The 20,767-nt window shown below is 37.8% G+C and overlaps 1 protein-coding gene across 3 annotated transcripts in view; it reads right to left on the bottom strand.

The window, feature by feature from the left end:
* The window catches only part of AKAP6 (A-kinase anchoring protein 6), a 322,203-nt gene that overhangs the window by 240,374 nt on the left and 61,062 nt on the right, over positions 1 to 20,767 (bottom strand). Inside the window, exon 1 of one of the 3 annotated variants that reach the window (XM_021402798.1) lies at positions 18,560 to 18,750. The exons of the other annotated variants lie outside the window; for them this stretch is intronic. The gene's annotated coding sequence lies outside the window, so the exon portion shown is untranslated. Of the gene's footprint in view, positions 1 to 18,559; positions 18,751 to 20,767 lie in introns of those variants that run through there. 3 annotated transcript variants of the gene reach the window in all.

Below are 20,767 nucleotides of genomic sequence, written 5' to 3'. Positions count from 1 at the left end.
GCATCTTGTTTTTCATCCACGTTGTCCATGTAAATTCATTTTACTGTTTGGGAAACACGTGAGCAGAATCTTGCATGAATAATCAACTTATCCAAGGAGGAGCAGAAGCTCAAACCAGCAGCTGAAGTAAATTTGAGGGCAACCACTTCCCAGGTCCCTGAAGTTTACCTGTTCTAGGTCAACAATCAGGGCTCCAGAACAGGGAAGCTTAAAAAAAAAAAAAAAAAAAGAAGAAGATTCATGGTTTACCTTGTAAATGCAGAAAAGGCTGCAATGAGCTTTAAAATTTCTGGAATCTAGTAATAGCAAATAACAAACATGGATGTTCCAGCTGCCAGAAACTACCAGCAGAAAACAGGAAAATGCTGGAAATGTCTGTGTTCACAGCAGCTGTGGAAGGAAATGCTATTTATAGAGCCTGCCACAACTGATAATATTTTTTCCAGAAAAATCTTGAAAACACTGAAAAGCTAAGAGGGAAAGAGAGATTAACAGTCTGTTGGGAAGGTAATTTTCTTTGCAGATGCCAAAATCTGATAAAATTAAGATGACATGGTTGTTTTCTGCATCACTCTTCTAATTTGTAACTACACCCTTTGATGATATTTTAAAAAGGAACAGATGCTTCTGTCTTAAATTTATTTTGCAAAGCAAATGCAAACTGCATCAGGGATGAGTGAATCTGTTTGTCCACTACGTTGAGAAAATCTGATTTTACAGGAGTTATAGATGCTTCTGTTTGGGGATGAAAACTATGGTTTTTTGTAACAACTTCAGAACTTCTTTAAGCTTAGAGTAGTCATTTATGATGGCCATTGTAATAAGATAGTTGCCACTCCCAAGCTTGTTTTCATTCACTAACCAGCATTTTCAGAAGGAACAAAACCATGCTGTGATAAGGAACACATATCACAAAGGGATTTCTGCAATATGGAAAGTACTCACAATGCGTGAAGTAGCTCACAATGCTATCACTTACAGCACTGCTCATCTACCTTCTTCATTCAGATGATGAACAAGCCATGTCCAATACCTTAATTCAATTCCCAATTCTGCAACTTGTTGAATAGGCAAATTGCCTCTCCTTGTTCTCACTTCCATGCTTTCAAGTGCAAGTTTCTGAATCACAGAATTGTAGGGGTTTGAAGGGACCTCTGGAGATCATCTAGTCCAACCCCCCTGCAAAGCAGGCCCCCTACAGCAGCCTACACAGGTAGGCACCCAGATGTGTCTTGAATATCTCCAGAGAAGGAGAATCCACAACCTCCCTGGGCAGCCTGTTCCAGTGCTCCATCACCCTCACTGTTAAGAAGTTCCTTTGCACATTGGCGCAGAACTTCCTATGCTCAAGTTTATGGCCATTTCCCCTTGTCCTGTCCCCACCGGCTGCTGAAAAGAGGTTGGCCACATCTCTTTGACTCCCATGCTTAAGATACCTAAAAACATTAATAAGATCACCTCCGAGTCTTCCTTTCTCAAGGCTGAACAGACCCAGGTCACTCAGCTTTTCCTCATGAGAGAGGTGCCCCATGCCCTTTATCATCTTTGTGGCCATCTGCTGGACAGGAGATCCCTGTCTTTTTTGTAGTGGGGAGCCCAGAACTGGATACACTACTCCAGGTGAGGCCTCATCAGGGCAGAATAGAGGGGGAGGATCATCTCCCTTGATCTACTAGCCATGCTCCTTTTAATGCACCCTGAAGCTAATAACTCTTTCAGCATGCACTGTAGATAACAAAATGAAGCCCAGTTATATCCAGGGATTTTAAGCACTCCAGGTAGCAAACAACTTGCTGTGAAAAAAAGGCAAAAACAAACTATCTGCTGTTCTGAACATACAGTGTTTTTACCTCCACTCCCCAGGCTGAGTTCACCCTCTAGCAGCAGTGATACACAGTAGCACATGTTAAATAGAGAGGTAGGGACACCTAATTTACAAAGGGCAACCCAGTTACACTACTATTAAATAATTAAAATGGAAGACATATATTTGCTAAGCAGCAACTATTTCTAGGGTTCTTTTCTGGAAGGAAAGCATCCCTTAGAAGTAAGGTAAAGTTACGGAAGTAACTCTCAGCTCCTCCAATCTGAACTCCATCCTTCTTAATACTAGTAAATTATTTTTTCCTTTTTACTCTGATATGCTTTGTAATTTAAACATATATATATGCTTTGAACTAAACTGGGAATATGAATGCAGTTGTGCACATGTCATAAATTTCATCTAGTTTGCTAATTATGGATTTATTTCTGGAAGTCATCCTGTCTTTGCCAATTTTCAAAACTATTTTATTCCTATCAAATTATTATATTCCAGGATTTAGCATAGTGATTTTATTGTCTGACCTGAATGCAAAGATTTTCCCATAAGTTCAATCATTCCTGTATTCAGATTTATATTTTCAAGACCTTATAATGTTAACAGCTCTAGATCAGAGATTTCAGTGTTTTGTTTTTTAATTCTTTATTCAATTTTTTTTATTTTGACTGCCAATTTTGGACTATGCTAAAGCAATTCTAAAAAATATCAAATCACATGCCTACTTCAAGTATATAAAATGTCAGCTTAATTTGTATGTGATATCTATTTTTGTGCCTGAGGACTTGGCTGCATCAAAGCATTTTTACACTTAAAGAAGCACCCAGTACTAAATTCATCCATGTCTTTTGAACTCAGAAGATTTTATTGTCAGACAAGAAGGATTAGAACCATGCTGAGTATTTTTAAGAATGTCATCTCATAAGGTAAATCCAGAATGACTCAATAAATGAATTTAAAAGGGTAATCACTGGAATCTATTATACGAGTCATTCAGTGTTTGTCCTTGATATTCTAGACAATTTCTGCAAACAATCCCAGTCACTTATAATGGAGCTGACTGGGAAGGCTATACCTAATATCAAGGGATATAATGCTTTACATGAAGACTAATAAATAACCATGACAGTAAAGTTTACACAGATCTTTTACAAGTCTGTTGCATACAAAATTAGGTATTTCCTTCCTTGGAGTACCAGAAAGAACCAGAACTGCAAACACAGTTTCTAAATTTGCTTGACACTGTAATTTAACTGTGTTCATTTTCAGCCATCTCATGATCCTTGTACTTGTATCTCTGTTCCTTTGAGTAGACATCATGTAATAGTGTTATGATCTGTGAGTGAGTATCCTCCTTAACACTATAATGCAGATTGCTAATGATATCACAAACTAGCTTCACATCCCTTTACACAGGTCATGAAAATATACATAGCGAAAACTTAGTTATAAAATCTACTATTAAGTTTCTCATTAGTGAGAACAATTCTTTTCTAAATGGTTACTTCTTGCATAAAGGAAAGGTCTATAATGGTATGACAAATAAGTAACTGAAGAAAGGAACAGTCGCGGAAGGATAGAAAACAACAAGTACGTGAGTCTCAGAAGCAACTCTAGCAGTCACTTCACAAAGAGCTTTCACCTTTGATAGCAAAACAGTTAATTATCACAGCAATAAGCTACTTAATGTATTTGGAAAGCATGCCCACTGTGTAAAGTTTCAATCCAAATAAAAGCACAATAAATTTGAACTATGAAATTATTTTGAAAATTCCCCATGTGATTTTATCCAAGCTCAGTTATTCCTGTGCTTCGATCAGTGACATCAACAATTTGTTTAGACTGTTGCAAGACTAATTAAACATCAATAGCTAAATAGCTTTCTGTCTCTTCCCTTTGTTTTTATGCTCATTTCTATTTGAACTAATTTCTTACTCCTAAAATTAGTCTGTCTTAAACTCCCCTGGAAGCCAACCTAATATCCAGTAATTCTTAAGTCACAGTTATTTGCCCTAGCTGTTGCAGCCCATTAGACTTGAGGAACCACAGCTCATCCATTAGAATATCAGCACTTAGGACCCATACCCTTCTAATATCCAATATATTTGCATGAGACTGATAGCTGTGACACACGAGCTATGGGAAATCTGATCTTCCAGCCAGAGATCAAGCAGGACATCCTAGGACAGAGGCAGCTCTCTCCTAGGAGAGAGTCCCTCTCCACAAGATCTTGACAATCCTTGCTGAAATCATATTTTCCGTCTAGCACTATGAATTGCATGTACACCAACAACAAGCCTTGCACAACTTGCCAGAACCATCTGTATATGCCAGGAGAGGACGGTCTGTCCTTGTCTGGTGAGGCCCTCGTCAGCTAAAAGCATTAGAGCTGGTGCTGCTCTGAGGCCTCTCATACATCTGTTGGCAACTGAATCAAGCCCAAGCAGTCCACGTTACAGTGCACCCATCTCATCTAACACCTCTCATTAGAGCGTGTTTTCTTCTACTCATCTGCCTTTGGCTTCTAACTATGTTCAGGGTGCATGTCCTAATTTCATCATAGTTTGGGACCCTGCAGCCTTATACCTTGAGACTTATCTTGAGTCTCTTTCTGCTCAGGACAAATGAAAATCTCCCTTTTAAATTGTATCCAGCTAGAAATAATCTTCATCAAAATGAATAATTATTTTTTCAGCAATCACTGAGAAACAAAAATTCCTTAGATATAATGCATATTACCTTATTAACAATTAAACATGCTCTGCTAATGGACAGATTCAGTTCAGAGAAATGTGGTCTTATTTCAGCCATCTTAAATTTATGTCATTGCTTTCATTTCTTGTTAAGGGATTTGCTGTCTCTTGAAAACAGATGTTCTTTTTGTACTCTAACCTGATTGCACACACAGCAATAAAATAGCCAAAATGAACACAAACACACTTCAGCTAAATTCAGCCTGAAACATAATTCAGAAAGATGAACAGTACAATAGAATATGTTGGAAATTTTGAGTAATATCTTTAAAGAGAAACTTGAGAAGATTTACTTTGTGTTACAAAGCTGTTGAACCTATTGTCAAGATCATTTTCTTTACTTTAATACTTAATCACACTTTTTCAAACTTTAATACTTCTTCCTTGAATAGCTAAAGCTTCTAGATTAGTTACACTTTGATCCTGAGGAGAAAGTGAGTCATCAGTAGAAAGAATGAATGTTAAAGAGAAATGAAGGAACTAATTTCACTTGTGTTAAAACAAACAAACAAACAAGCCAAGGCAAGAAGGAAAGCATGCAAGGATCTGACAATAAAATCTTCCAATCAGTAAACTTCCGGAGTAGTAGCTTTAAATTATTTTAATCACAAACATTATGTGGATATCAAACTCTGGATTCATGGCATCCTGGATGTTCATTAACTAAGTAATAAAATTAACTAGAGGTATTGAGTAGTTACCAGACAAAAATGTGCCAGGTGCTAACTCACTGCTACATCAGTATGGAAAAACGTCATAGAAGGGTATGAAGTCTCAATACATGTAGCAGAAAGCAATCACAGTATACCTGGATACACAAGACATGCAATCCTTTTGAGTTACACCAAGGTAAAAGCTCAGTGAATATTCTGGAATAATTCACTCACATAGTCCCTCCATGTAAGTCACTGAAACACATACACAAAATACAAAAATGCAATAAACTGGTCAAATCCATTTAGTGCTTAGCCATAGTTGGATGACCAATGCTATACAAACACTAGCCAACTTTTGTCCTTTAAATATATGTATACACACACATATATACACATTAAACAATTCTAAGGATGTAACAATGCCAAAGGAAGAGGTAAAGCTTGGCATCTGCGTGTATAATTTTTATTGCACACCTTCTTTCAAGCATCTCTGGCTGTTTGTGAAAGCATCATTATGCTTTAACATAGAATGATAGCAACTGGCACTAACTTACTGGCATTTATTGTGGCTTTACCATCTCACGGTTTTCATCAGTATAGAGACTAGCTTTTTGTCAACCAGAGATAATGGATGGTACTGAATATTAACATTAAACATTAATTAAAACAGTAGCTCTTTAAAGTAATGTGCAGTGACAGTTTTTTCCCATCCCTCTGCTGCCTTAAGTTTCATTCTAGTTAAACAAATCCAGTCATCTCTAAATATACATGCATGACAGGCTCAGAGATAGGAAATGTATTTCTCTAGTGAGGAAAGAAAAAACAAGCTGAAATAATGCAAGTTTTCCCCTAACAACCTACCCACCTTCTGAACTGATTACTTCCTACATGCCTAGATAGAAGTGTTTCCTGTGGGAAGACTGGGGGCCCAGCAACCCCAAGGTCGGGCTTACTGTGAGGAGGGGAACAGTGCTAGAGCCCTCCTATCTTGCATAGGATGTGGACGTGAGATGAAGGAAAAGAGAAGGATGAAAGTTTTACGTCCCCCCTTCCAGATATAATTTATTTCATGTTCCCATTCATAATTGAGACATTGGTCTCATCTCCAAAGCATGTCATAAATGAGACTTAGGACATCTACGTGACTGTTTACAGCTCTGGGACAGAGACAACACAACTCCTCCAGAGCAACAGACCCCTAAAGCAAAGATAAAACTCATCTGTGGGTACAGCTGCACTTTTCCTCAGGCTAAAACAGACTGAAGAGTTAATCCTGCCAGGATGATCAGTGCCTTCACTACTTTTTTTCCAAGGCAAGACACATACTCAGATAGATATATATATAGCAATTAAATATAGCACTTGCCATGCCTGTCTTTTTGTCTTGGTTTTTAAGCAAGAAAACAGGTCTTTCCCCTACTCTGGATTTCCCTCCTGAATTGAAATGTCAGAGGATAAACCAGGCACCAGAAGCAGGTATTCGCCCTGTTTAACATTACTGAAAAACATGTGGTGACGTCAACTATGGCATCAGAACAACAAAGGAAAAACAGATTGCATAACTAACAACAACATTTATTACACGCATCTGTTCCAGTTAGGCTTTGTTTGCAGCCTACTAAAAGCAGGATGAGAAAACACTCATTTTTACTAGGACTTCGGGAACAGGTTTGGCTCCGTTTTCTGCAGATATAACCTATTAACTAGTGATCATGAGTTCGAATTTATAACACACTTTAACTTTGATAAGATTTTTAATTAAGCATTGTGCTAAACACTAATATAACAGGTAGAATATTTTCAATGGAAATAGAGAATACACTAAAAAGCATTAAGAAGCAGGTGGATACCTGAGGGACCCTGGGACAAAGCATTTGGTAGAGAATCAAACAAGGCAGGGTTATTTTGAGTGAGATTCCACAGGGGTTAGTGTAATGCCCAGTAGTATTTACCATTTTCATCAGTAGTCTGGAAGAAAATATTAAAACATGCTTCCTATTAAAAAGCAGAAGAACTGGGACTCTAAGTTTGAAGCTTGACAAGTTCAAATTATAAAAGAAGTCTCTAATAACAAGAGTGATTAATCATGATGATCAGACTACTGAGAAAAATGGGGGTTCCCTGCCTGTTGCTGATCAAGAATGGAAGATATAAGTTTACCAGATGAAAGTTATTACACCCAAACATCTGAAAAATCTAATACCGTTAAAACTGGGGAACTACTTAGGAAATGAAATTGTCAGGAGACTGACTTTCAGAGACTGTCTTCTGAATTGCTTTTAACTGCTACATCAGAAGCATGAATTTTTGTACTCAGTATTCAAACCCCTAGGCCACACCACGTTTCGCAACGCTATAGCAAAGAATGCTGAACTAATAGGAGAATAAGCATCCAAGTCCTTCTAATTGTGCTTTAAAGAATTATTGTCTTACTGTCATTGCTGTTCCAAACATCTAAAGCCATCTTACTTCTATAATCCCTCTCCGCCATCAAGTGAACACATTCATGAGTAAACACATATTGCTTTGTAAATAATGGGTTTTTCCATCTAGTAGCATTTCTGAAATATTTTCTTTTGCTGTAAAGAGAAAATTCCATTTCAAAGCATTTCAAGCATTTCTGAAAGGAAGATACTTTAAAATGAAATGTAGCTTTTTATTATTTATCTATTTTTCTCCCTTTCTCTGTATCTTTCTATATTTCCATAGCTGGAAAGTTCACTGTGATCAATGTAATGGGAAAATTAAAAAAATGACTTGTATTAAAAATTGTCCTTGGATCAAACTAGTGAACATCTCCATGTACTACTTGTGTTAGGCTTCCAAGACAAAGACTGCTTGGATTAGGAAAAAAATAATTTTGGACACAATATACCATACCAAAGCAGAAGAAAATAGTCCAATAATTTTCTAAGTACTACTTTTTTTTCAGAACTTCAGAAAACAGTTAATGAAAGCATCATCTCCAAAAAAAGCCTTTTAATGTTCTTTCCTGAAGTACACCTGATACAACATGACTGACAGCGTCAAGAGGGCCTATTGCGAATGTCATCATTTAGATCATCACACAGTGTGTCATAGAATCATAGAATTGCTCAGGTTGGAAAAGACCATCAAGATCATCAAGTTCAACCACAACCTAACCACTCTAACAACCCACTGCTAAATCATGTCCCTGAGCACCACATCCAAACAGTTTTTAAACACATTCAGGGATGGTGACTCAACCACCTCCCTGGGGAGCCTGTTCCAGTGCTTAACAACCCTTTCTGTAAAGAAGCTTTTCCTGATATCCAACCTAAACCTCCCCCAGCACAACTTGAGGCCCTTTCCCCTTGTCCTGTCACCAGTGAGAAGAGACCAGCCCTGCTCTTGCTGCAGTCACCTTTCAGGTATTTGAAGAGAGCAATGAGGTCTCCTCTCAGCCTCCTCTTCCCCAGACTAAACAGCCCCAGTTCCTTTAGTCGCTCCTCGTCCTGGTTTGAATCAGCCTATTAGTACTCTAGAGTTTCTGACACTGAAAATAAGTTTTAAGAAGTGTTTATTATAAGCAGTTTATAATTGCAGAGAATCTCTCTGCTTCCGGAATTGTAGAGTCAGAAGGATAGGAACGGTTAGTACATATATTACACCCCATGCAAATACAACCTAACAAAAGCAGGGAACTAGACCTCTTATTCCACTTCTTCTCACTTCCTTATTTAAGAGTCAAGAAACAAATTCAGAAAAGGAGAGGAAAACAACTTGTACTGAATTTAACAGAACTTAACTTCAACAACAATTCCATAAAGAATAAGCTACAATTATACTTAATATTTTTTTTCATGTAAGACGTACTCATGGAATGCATCTGTTCAATTCAAAATATTTTGAAAGATTGAAAATTCTATACACATATTTGTGATCATTTCAAATGCATTATAAGATATTCTATAATTACAGTCATACACTGTATGGCTATGGTCTACATTACTTAAGAATCCTTTCTCATTCTCTCAGGCATTTGTTCATTTGACATGGAAGCACTCAAAAATTCACTGTCTCACAGAACAGTTTCATCTCTGTTGAGCTACAGACTTGTTTATATAAATATGATTCTAGAAACAGCAAATCTGCCTGCAGATCCTGTAAAACTGCTATGACATACCATGTGATTGTTGTCAAATCACAACCGCTATATATATATATTACAAGCTCAGTTTAATCGATTTCAGAATGAAGGATTTATACCTTCTCTTCCGCACGGTGGATCTTTTCCATTGAGCTTTACAGAAAATAACAGCAAAGAATGACTCACAGTCTTGAAAAGAACCATGACCCTGTCTTGGGGAAAAAGCACATGCAATCAATACAAGATCTGAACTGACACCAAACAAGAGAATGCTGGCATGGCTAAACATTAAGAATTTATATCAGCTGTCTTTGCCTCAGCTTTTGTTTGCATAACAAGTGATACAGGACTGTCAATTGCTCTTTGCAGCCGGTATGAAGAGTCTTGATGCATTTTGCGTTCCAGACTCAGAAGTTTTGCATCACAAATTGCTGGCAGTTGCTCCCAGCAGAGCTGCTCACCCTCATGAGGGCAGCAAGCCACAGTCACCCATTAGCTGGTTCGTACAGACCAGAGGCTCACACACATGCCCTGCTGCAGGACTGAATTCTTGCCAGTGGCACTGATAGGTGCTTTCCCAGACCTCCCTATCTTGTGACCTATCATACCTGAGGAGCACATGAGCTCCATTTTGTCAGCTACTTGAACGAGTTCCTAAAGCCATGGTCCCAAGCTCCAAGTCAGCTTAGGAGGGAGGTGGCCCAGCTCTGGTGGGTTGTGGTGCCTGCAGGCCTCAGGCCACTCGTGCACTAGGAGCTCTACTCTTCCTCTGGAACAACGAGAAAGGAAATTTATTCCACTTCCAGACAGAGCTATCAAGCATCATTACCTTGCATCTCACAAAGCTCTCCAGTTTACATTAGGAAACACTAACTAATTTTGAGCAATATAACCACAGTACAGGAAGCAGCTGGGGCAGCAGGTGGGCTAACAATGGTATTGTGAGTGTTTTGCAGAGTGATTATCTTACTTACAAAGTTGAAAACCCAAGCCCATGAGGACACAGCTTGCTCAATCACATCACCTCAAGAGTCAAAGCTTGTTACAACAAGAGGAGTGAACAGTTTTTTCGTTCTGTTTCATGTGTGGGCTTTTTTTTTGTTTGTTTGTTTCTTCGTGGTTTGTTGGATTTTGGTTTTGTTGGGTTGGTTTTTTTTGGTTGGTTGGTTGTTGCTTTTTAAACAGACCACGTTTTGCATCCTTACCAGCAAACCACTGATTAGCTAGTTCTTTCAGGAAATCCTAATGCAGCAAAATCAGATACAAATATATATATTTTTTTTGTTTTGTATTTTAATTTCCTGCTGTTTCACCAGTTTCACCTTTTTATTATCGAGCCACCTGTGCTCTACAATAAAATGCTCCTGATCAATGCCTTACTGCATATTTAAATGCTCATCATGGATGCCACTGGATATAGCAAGCAGAAGCAAAAAAAAACCCCAACAAAATAGAGAGTTTAGATAAATCAGTTCCAAGCTGTCAGACCATGTTCCTAGTCAGAGGTGAGAAGTTAGTTATCACCCACATAGACAAAAAAGGTTAAGTCAGTAAGCAAACAAAATGGGATCATCATACTTGCTTCTGGCTGCAAAAGCATTTTGATGACTTGACTTTTGTTGCCTGAGATTAAGAAAATATAGCAAAAATAATTCCATAGTCATTAATATTAACCCAAAGTATTCCATACCCCTTGGAAGTTTAAGAGATTCAGCGCAAAGTACTTTGTAGACTTTTGTTTAAGTAATATTTACAAGATCTGTCCCTTTATTCAGGTGACAAATTCTAACACCTTGCTAATTTACATCATCAAACTAACCCATCTCAAGGGAAGTCTGAAATCCTTAACATCTGGTAAGGTCTCCTAGACAGCTATATTCCTGTTCCCGAGCACATATTTAACCACCTCAATCCGTACAATGCTCAGCTGCTTAGTGGTCATCTCAAATCCCAACAGGATGTTCAAATTCTCCAGTGTCCTCCATCTGGCACGTGCTCCAGTGGATGTGGTCAAAAATCTATCTAAACTTTCAAAGGCTAAGTGAGGGCTATTTTCTAAATTCAGGCTTCGGTTAAAAGTTGATATAAGTCGCTTTCTTGGGAACTGAGATTTAAATGCCCATAGCAGAGCAGGCATACAAAGCTAGGTCTCCCAGTTCCCAAGAAGCAGCTTATCCTCTGGTGACTGCCTTGCAGTCTGAGCTCCATTTTTTGAGCCATTTCACTTAGGTGTGATAACCAAATATACACTGAGCTAAGTGAAGCACAAGAAGAGTTCTCCAAGCTGAAAGTTTAAACAACCCAAAGGAGACTGAAGACAAAATCTTTTGTCCTACTTCTTAGAGCTTCATGCTTAGAATATTTTCCTGAGAAATTGATTCTAACCGTTCCTCTATTCTGACGATCTGCACGTGGTGTGAAGAAGTCATCACCTCTCATTCCAACACAGAAAAATAGTTCTGTTTAAATACAAAGTCATGAGTCACTGAGGAGGTAGACATCTAACTCTGAGCTGGAAGAAGGAGTTTGAGGTAGTGTTTAAATTACAGCATTCTTTCTGTCATGCCATTTCTGTTATATTTTGTTTTGTTGCTTTTATTAAATTTAAGCAGATCCATCTTAAACGTGCTGGACTCTGTCAAATACAATTCAAACCTCTGTGCTCCCAGAATTTGAGATTATCAATTCTAGAGGATAAAATGACTTTTGAAGATGCTTACTGAACTTGAGCAATACTGACCAATTTTTCTATTCACCCCCTAGTTGCTTTGCTGCACTAGGAAAATTGTAGGTCAAGATAACCATCAGAAATTAAACAACTATTTGAAATTTTTAGTATTTATCCACTTCTGTCCCTGCATATCATCACCAGGTCCAACCTAACACCCCCCACCATCCTGATTCTAACAGTCCCTGCAAATCTTTCCATAGCCAGAAGCACGTTCTGAAGTTGGCATTAATAAAAGTTAAAAAAAAAAAAAAGACTAAGCAAAGGCATTTCAGTATGGCACAAAGAAAATACAATGAAATTTTGCACATTTTACTACTCTGCAAAAACGTACGTACATTATAGTCTTTTGAAAACCTGCTACCCTCAAGGATGCTCATAAGTACCAAAATTGTGAGTGCCTTCCCTACAGACATCAGCAAGCCTCTCCAAACTGAAGCAGTGCCTTCTTAAGCCTTTTCTCAGAGCCTGTAAGAGTCTGTCTTGTAATCTCTGCTCCATTCTCTTAACCAGAGTTTTTTTGATCAGTTAGTCATTTATTCTGTAGGAATACTATAACTATAACTTGTTGTAAAATATTGGCTTTTTTTTCCCTGGTGTTTTTGTTGGTTTTTCTTTATTATTATTATTTTGATGTTTGCTGCTTTTTTTAAAGCCCTTTATAAACACAAGCAAAAATGCAATAGCCAAAAGGCTAAACAAATGTGAGTAATGTACAGTGCAGATGCTCTTCAGTGAAAGGAAGAGATATTTCCTTCTGAATAGAATTATAGTGGCTACATAAACACAAACAAGGGGGAAAAATGCTATTTTAAAATACTAGGCCAGTTACTCAAACAGTGAAGTTTTTAGGAGGCTCAAGGCATAATAACATTGCTCCTTTACCACTAAAAATAAGAAACTGAAACAACTGCCTGGTTTGACACATCTCTGGATTGTTTTGCAGTTTCAGCTTCAATAAAGTACAGCACGAAACAATGATGAAAAGTGAACTGCTGTCCTTTGAGAGCAAGTATCTGCAAGATATTCTGTATAGGTTTGAGCACAGGGGAAAAGCAAAGTTGACATTCATTTGTGGAAAATCTGTGCAAGAAATAGTAATAGCAGGCAACCTGGAAATGGGGCCAGACATTGTTCAGAAAACTCCCTTCTGATAAGGTTAAATTACTCAGCTGGCAGCTGTCTCAAACTGCAGATAAAGAACCATGGAAGCCGCTGCTTGCTTCCTTCATAGGGAGAAGGAAAAGAGATCACAATCACACAGAAGAGCAGCTTGAACTACTCTATCTGAACTACTCTATCCCTCACTAAGTCAGGGCCAGGCTGCCTGCATTCAGAAGTCTGCAGAGAGCAGGGAAGAAACAGCTGGAAGTTGGGATGTAGAGAGCTGTCCTGCAAGTACAAGTCTCAGAAGTAATAGCACATGCTGTTGGTCATCAGCCTTGTAATCCATCTGAGAAGGCCAGGTAGGAATTTTTGCGTTCCTCATATTCCTGAGTTTCAGAATGCTCTTTATATATTTATATGGTTTTTCTAAATTAAGGGAAAAAAAAAAAAAGGTTCAGCATGATGTCACAGCATGGCAGAAAGAAGCATTCTCTGCAGTGGATCTTGCTCTTGAATAACAACAGATTTGTGCAAGTGATAAGAATGTCAGGGCTGTATTGCAAAGAAAGGAAAACTCATATACACAGTTTGCAAGCAATAATTTCATGTTTGTACATATAAAACAGGTCAGGAGATGCCAATTTTTTTCTTTCCAAATCTGTTTATATTAACATAAAACTAACAGTTTTGACAAAACGTTTCATTACACGCACTCAAACACACAAAACCAGCATCATGGTCTATGCTTGCAGTAAAGCTGTGAAGAGAAAACACTTCAGACATTAAACAGCTGGTGAATGTTGCTCACACAAACACAAATTAATCTCTTAGAAGTCTTAGCTTTTTTCCTTTGAAATGAGCTCCTATCACACAAGAGATTATTATTTGCCATTGTAGCATGTGGTCAACACACGGAAGAGGACAAAAAACAAACCCTCACACTAGAAATAATTGGCTTCACTCTAGCTTGAATGGGTCATTCTCTGACAAAACTGTTCTTCGTATCTTTATGATTTATATTCAAGCAATTTACAGCTATCAGTCAAACATGAAACCCAAGACAAGAACCCTGCATACATGCAGCTTCAATTTGAGGCAATAATGAGGAGGGCTCCTTTTATGAATAGTTAAAAAACAATCAAGATTGACTAATGACTTGATTTGGGGTTTTTGGTGAAAGACATCCACTGGACACACTGGAACAAGAATATTGCATTGTCGTGTTAAATAGATAAATAACAGGTATTAGGCAAAGAAATTCTCTGATAATTTTAACGTTACAAAGAACAGAACAGATCCTCATCATGGGTTCTCTTCAGCACGGCATAATTCTTGGAAGCGGGACAATTTCTGAAAGTACGCTTAAGCAAATTTTGATTTTTTTTGTTTCGATACTAATACATCTGTAAGACTTTTTCCATTGCACTTAATTAGTGCTGACTCTCTTAAAGTATGCATTCATATCCCAAAGTAATTACACTTGTAATTTATTTACACAATTAATATTTTGTAACTCACAGAAGTCAGAGGGTCACACCTTTAGGTCTTTACTCAACAACTAATTCAAATTTATGGGAACACTTAAATAAGAAAGAATATAATTGAAATTCATTTTACAATAAATACAAATTAGATCAGAAAGTAGCCACCCCTAATAAGGATAAGTAACATTAGAAGATTAATTCAAGTCTAATAAGCATACGACTTTGTAGGTTTCAAGTGACTTTATCTGTACACTTTTGCCTGTTTTTAATGTCTTGAGCATACATGGGAAGATCAAGTCTGTAAAAAGCTTTTCTTTCAAGAACTGAGATTTAATCATGAAATTGCAACATTATTTTTAATTAATATTTTACATTTATAAGTGGGGGAAAGTATGTGCTTTATGCAAAACTAAATGGTCAAAGTGCAAAGTTCCCTTACATGCTTAAAGCCTAGTTATTTTTCCCATTGAGGTTAATAAGAAACACTAGCAACCTTAAACAGTTGCAAATAAAGTCACCGATACAGAAGTGTGCAATATAGGATAAGGGCAGATGATAAAAAAAATGCATTCAGATAAAGGAAAACCCATGCAAAAAAAATTACAAATAAGACATTTAAAAAAAATTATTTACAAAAAAATTGATGCGTCAAACTGCCCATAAGCATGCATGCTCTTAGCCTACTGTTTGTGTAATAACACAACTTAGCCTGCAGTCTGTTGCACAAATAGAACAGTCTGAAAGGGCGTGTGCAGAAATGAGGCTGCTTGACTGACAAACAGCACTAAATCCACTGTATATCCTTATCCTTAAGAGCTCTACACAACCAAATTTACGGAACAGCAGCCCTAATGTTTATGGTACTAGGACAAGAAATTCAGCTTTTATTCAGCTATTAGAATAATGACTAAGTATTTGCATCAAGTCTTTGGCATGAAGTTTTCTTCCTTTTCTCATCAAATCTAAAACTATAGACTTCTTTTTAATACTGGTACTAGTGTAATTTTACTGTTATTTGTGACAGCTATTATTCTCATTGATTTTTAAATTAATCACCAATTTTTGAGTGCAAGGAATTTGTGGAAGGTGTGACTTCTGAAAACAGAAGGAGGGCTTTTTTTACAATACTGGCACTGGTGCTCAGTCTACAGAAGATTCATAGGGCATCAACACATGACGTACTTGTCTAACGTTTAATGGATCTGAATGTGGAAAATTGGTTGGAGTTAAGAATGAAATACAGTACAGTAACTATTGTAGCTGTATTTTCTGTGGAATGTGGATTTGGGGAAGTTGAACAATCTGTAATCATTAAAGGGTTTTTACTCCAATGACAATAGACAAATAGTTTTGAACTTGTTTAATACTTCAAAAAAGGGGAAAAAATCTTAGGGAATTGAGTGTTCTGTCAAGAAGTGCACAGACTGGAATGGTGGTTTGTGATATGGGAAATCTTGAACTTTTTGTGAGCCTGTAGATCACTTTTTCTTCCTAGCTGTACACACAACTGAAAAGAGATCATCAATACATAGGAAACATTCCAAGGAAATTTCAAGGAGCAAGGCATAGCAAGCAAACCATTAAATCTCACTCACAACACAATATTGCCTGACCAACTATGGAAGCAAAAAGTGCTCCCATGGCTTACTGATAAGCCTCCTGCCAACAGTAAGTTTTTTTTTAAACCATGCTTTTTAAGTATTGTTTTCAAACACTTTAAAAGATGCTAAAGCATCTTAAAGAATTTCTCATGCGTTGTTGTTTGTTTTAAAACTAGAAAAACCTGCTTTTTCAAAAAGGCTTTTTACCCTCTTCCAGAAAAAAAAATCCAAGAAAAAAAAAAAGCTGTTTGAGTCAATTGTCCATCTGGAAAATTTCATGTCAATATAGTTAATTTTCATCAATACACAGGTATCCTGCATATAAACGCTTTTATACCTTTATGTTACCATCCAGGCCAAGTAGACAAGTCTTGTAAAGGTCAACACTGTAACTTGTCTTGTAGATAATTGTTTTTTTACTTGAATGGGCACAATATGCCTATCTGTGATAGTTTCAACACCCTAAGAACATTGCTGTGACCCGCCTATTCCTACTCTGCACAACCACAAAATAGCTACTGGATGAAGTTAAATAAGCTTTGTAGCAAGTTTTGCAAAACTTCAAGGAGAACATAAAAGAAAAATAAAGACTTCAGAGTGGGAAAAAAGGAATAAGCTCAAAACAGACAGCATAAGCCCCTTTGAGGTTGATCCTTAGACCCAGTTAGGATAATAGAGGCAGACTGATATGCTCCACTTGCAGAACTGGTTCAAGTTTGTCTTCAGAGATGCAAGAGAAACATACTGAACTTTGTTCCTAGGTGAACACAGTTCTTAATCATACCTTGTTCCTGCTAAAACTCACTGTCACTAGAATGCTTTCCGGAACTTCTCCTGGCACAGTGGAAAATCACACTAATCTAATTTCCCAGTCCTACTGGTGGTGATCTTTTAAGTCTTCCAACCTTTTCAGAGTATTCGTATATACTTGGTTCTCTATTCTGCCTCACAGCTGTGGCTGCAAATTCAAGCCTGTACTTATCACCATTTTCTGTGGTTTCTCAGCACTTACGTCTTTTGGCAAGTCAGAGACCACTGCCCCGGGTGGTATCCAGCCTTTAATTTCAAAATTACAGGATTCCAGCATAGCTTAAGCACAGAAAAAGCATTGTGAGATTGCCATCAGCGTGCACATAGCTATCAAACATGACTAGAAATATGTGTATATTGTCAGCATTTTCACCACTTTGGTTTCTACACTAGTTTAAGTAGTACATAGATACCACTGATTGAAATGCTAGTGTCTGGTCTACACCAATGCCCTTACAAATGCTAATATGAATAGAGCTGTAGCAGTGAGGTAAAGAGAAAGAACAAAATAAAAACTCGAGATAAAGAATATTTCTTTCCCTCAAAAGAAAAAAGGAAAAACTAGGTTACTTCGCAAGTTAATTTTGGCTTTTACATAGCTATTTCCCAAGCATACCTGCTGCTCAACACAAACTTTTCTTACTGAAGTTATTACTTCACCACACTCCAAGAACAAGTAAAGAACAAGAACAAGCCATTGGGCAGGTGCCCACATGCACTGTGCTGACAGATTTATGGCTAAGAATTTTGGAGGAATACAGCGATTGGCAGAAAAATCAGAAGGCATTAACTGCTGTAGCAAGGCAAGTAACAAGGTCGGTGGGTATGTAAATAGTTAAATTATAACGTAAAGCAAAACTTGCTTTTTTTATCATCTCATTTTGCTGTTGAAATTAGAGCCTGAAGAATTACAGTTTTCCACTCTTGCCTTACAAACATTCAAGAGAGAACTGAAGCAGGGAAAAAAAAAAAATCACAAGCAAAAACTGTTGCTGTTAGCCCCACATGCAACAAACAACTGGTGGAAGAAAAGAATAACATACAAATAGAGACACACATCATATATGCATTCAGACATCAACACCAGTGCTGAGGACATTTCAGAAGGACCCTAGGTATTAAGGCCACTATCATCTATTCCACTATAAAAATCAGGAATTTTTCAAATCTTCTCAGTGTTGCAGGTCTAAAGAGCCATCAAATGCTGAAAGGACATGACAGAACCGTTCAACTGTGGTTCTTTAGCACTTTTTTAAAATAAAAAAAAAAATTCTTAGGGATTAATCTCTGTATCAGACAATACAGGACACTTCAAAAGAGACTCCTGAAAAGCCTCTTTCCTTTTCTGACATGGACCTTGCACAGAATAACGTTTTGGCCACACTCTGGTGTGACTGCTACCTCAGTTGCCACCAGGATCATTTCTGGCTGTGGCAAGGTCCCTGCCCTACCAAGTCAGTCGTTCCTAATTTGCATTTATCATTTCTTACCATTTTCCATGGTTAAAACTGGTTACAGCAGTTTCTGAGCAAAGAGTCAAAGCCTACAATCTCAGGTAAACAAAGAGTCAGCATTTCCTCCTTGCTGGAATGCAGTAACATAGAGGGGGAAAATTTCTCCTCCGCTTCCAGACAGAATAATGAAGTACTGTTACACTGCTTCTCACCAAACCCCACTCCAGTCCAAACAAGACACAGCCACAGGAGGGAGCGTGGGGGCAGCAGCAAGATCCCTTCAAGAGGAGAAAAACGGCCAGGGGCAAGTTGCTGCGGGAGCTACAAAGGGAAATGACAACAAGTCAGACCAGCTTCTGGAGCAATACAACAGCCTGGGCTGGGCTGTAGCTGAGCTGGAAAGAGAAAACTGCATTGCCCGGTGAGGAGAGGGGGAGGGGGAGAGGCAATAGTTATAGCAGCTGGGGAAACAGCAATCCAGGGAAAAGCTGAAGCAGCTGCTTAGCAGTAAACAGGCACCAGCAGAAAGTACCCCAAATGATGAAATACAAATGCATGGACAAAGTTATTTCTATTGTAGCATCCTTCCAATTCACTTTCTACCTTAATTAGAATTAATTTTTAAGGTCCTAAGAGAAATCCATGGCCTTCTGCACTTCTGCTCCTGCAGTAATAAGGATTAAATCAATTCTTTCTTCCTTCAGCTCCCCACTGGGAACAAACATATGGCTTTTGAGAGTTTGACCCATTTCCCATCTGCCAGTGGCCAAACTGCAGGTGGTGAAATGAAGCATTGTCACCCCTCTATGAGATGGCAGAAAGAGGCTTTCTTAAACTATGATGACCCATCTCTCATCAATCGAAGATTCTTAAATAAGGAAAACTTTTTAGTATATCAGAACCTACTATGTAGCACCTGCATATACATTTGTGTATACATTAGAGTTTCATATAAACCTTCATTCAGCTTGTGTTATGATAACCTTGTTCCCTGCAAGTGAAAATTTCTCCTTCCAATAGAACGAAAACGTAGATTCTTCTACAGCAAATTCTCACCTAAAGATAATAGTGACTATATAAGAATCCCTTTTGTCATTACTTTAGTTGCTTGTAGGTACCAGGTCCTGTCACACACAAGGTAGAGAATGCAATCACCCATGCTACCCAGCAGGATGCAGTAAGGGGCCTCTCTAGTTCATGAGTTTGATTACTCCAAAAGCAACAATATTCTCCTAGTAATAAGTCCAGCTGATAAATATACTGCCTCATATAAAGTACCCTGCTAATGTAGCATTACTGCATTAGTTGCCTGAGCTCTACATACTATTTACTGCAGTTATATCAAGTACATGTGGTGAACCTCAGGGTTTCTACATTACATTTCATTATAGAAATGCCAGCACCAGACTTGTCCCAGGACTCTTGCAAATATACATTCCAGTTTTTAGGAACAGTGGTGCATTATTCCAACTTCACTTGTTCATATCTTGATACTCACTGAAGTACATCTTTTAAAAATGTGCCAAAATGCAGAGCATATTTTTAGCCCAAGACAAATTTTCCAGGTTCTCACCAGACACAGCTTGAATATGACCCTATCTGGAGTTGTCAGAATATCAGCTTAGCAGGAAGCTGAAGATCTGTACAGTTTAGGAACAAACTGCTAAAGAACCTACTACTGATGCTACTGATACAGTTCTCCAGCTTTCCTAAAGGATTTCACTTTAAGTCCTCCATAAAAAGTAATGCACTGAAATCTGCATTAATGCAACTGACAGTAATGGAAGTTATCAAGTGCTAGATGACTTATAGATTTTAACTGCTAGTTCCATTATCAGTGCTTTTAATTCCAGACTGCTATTTTTTTTTGTTGTTGTTCCAGACTCAATTAATTCACTAAGCAGCACCCATTACTTTTCTTAATTCATAGCATTAAACCAAGAGCACTTTGAATGAAAGATAATGGCAGCGAACACAAAAACAAAGCATTCAGCTTTAAGTTAGATTCCAATCTGAATTCCAAAATTATGTCTGCTACCCAGATTTAAACAAAATTAAATTTTGCTGGATAACTGTGTCTCATCTAAGACTCAAGAGAGCATAAAATTAGGAGCAATCCTTCTTACACTTAGTAGCCAGCTCAGTGTTTCCTATGGTAAAAAGCTTAATTGACTTCAGAAACTTAGAATAGCAGTGAAACTCTGAGAGCATAGCAGCAGACACCAGAAGAGATATTTTATCTTA

Source organism: Numida meleagris, chromosome 6, assembly GCF_002078875.1.
Source record: "Numida meleagris isolate 19003 breed g44 Domestic line chromosome 6, NumMel1.0, whole genome shotgun sequence".
Lineage (NCBI taxonomy): Eukaryota > Metazoa > Chordata > Aves > Galliformes > Numididae > Numida > Numida meleagris.
The sequence above is the reverse complement of the archived record's forward strand: the minus strand, read 5'-3'. Positions and strand labels throughout refer to the sequence as shown.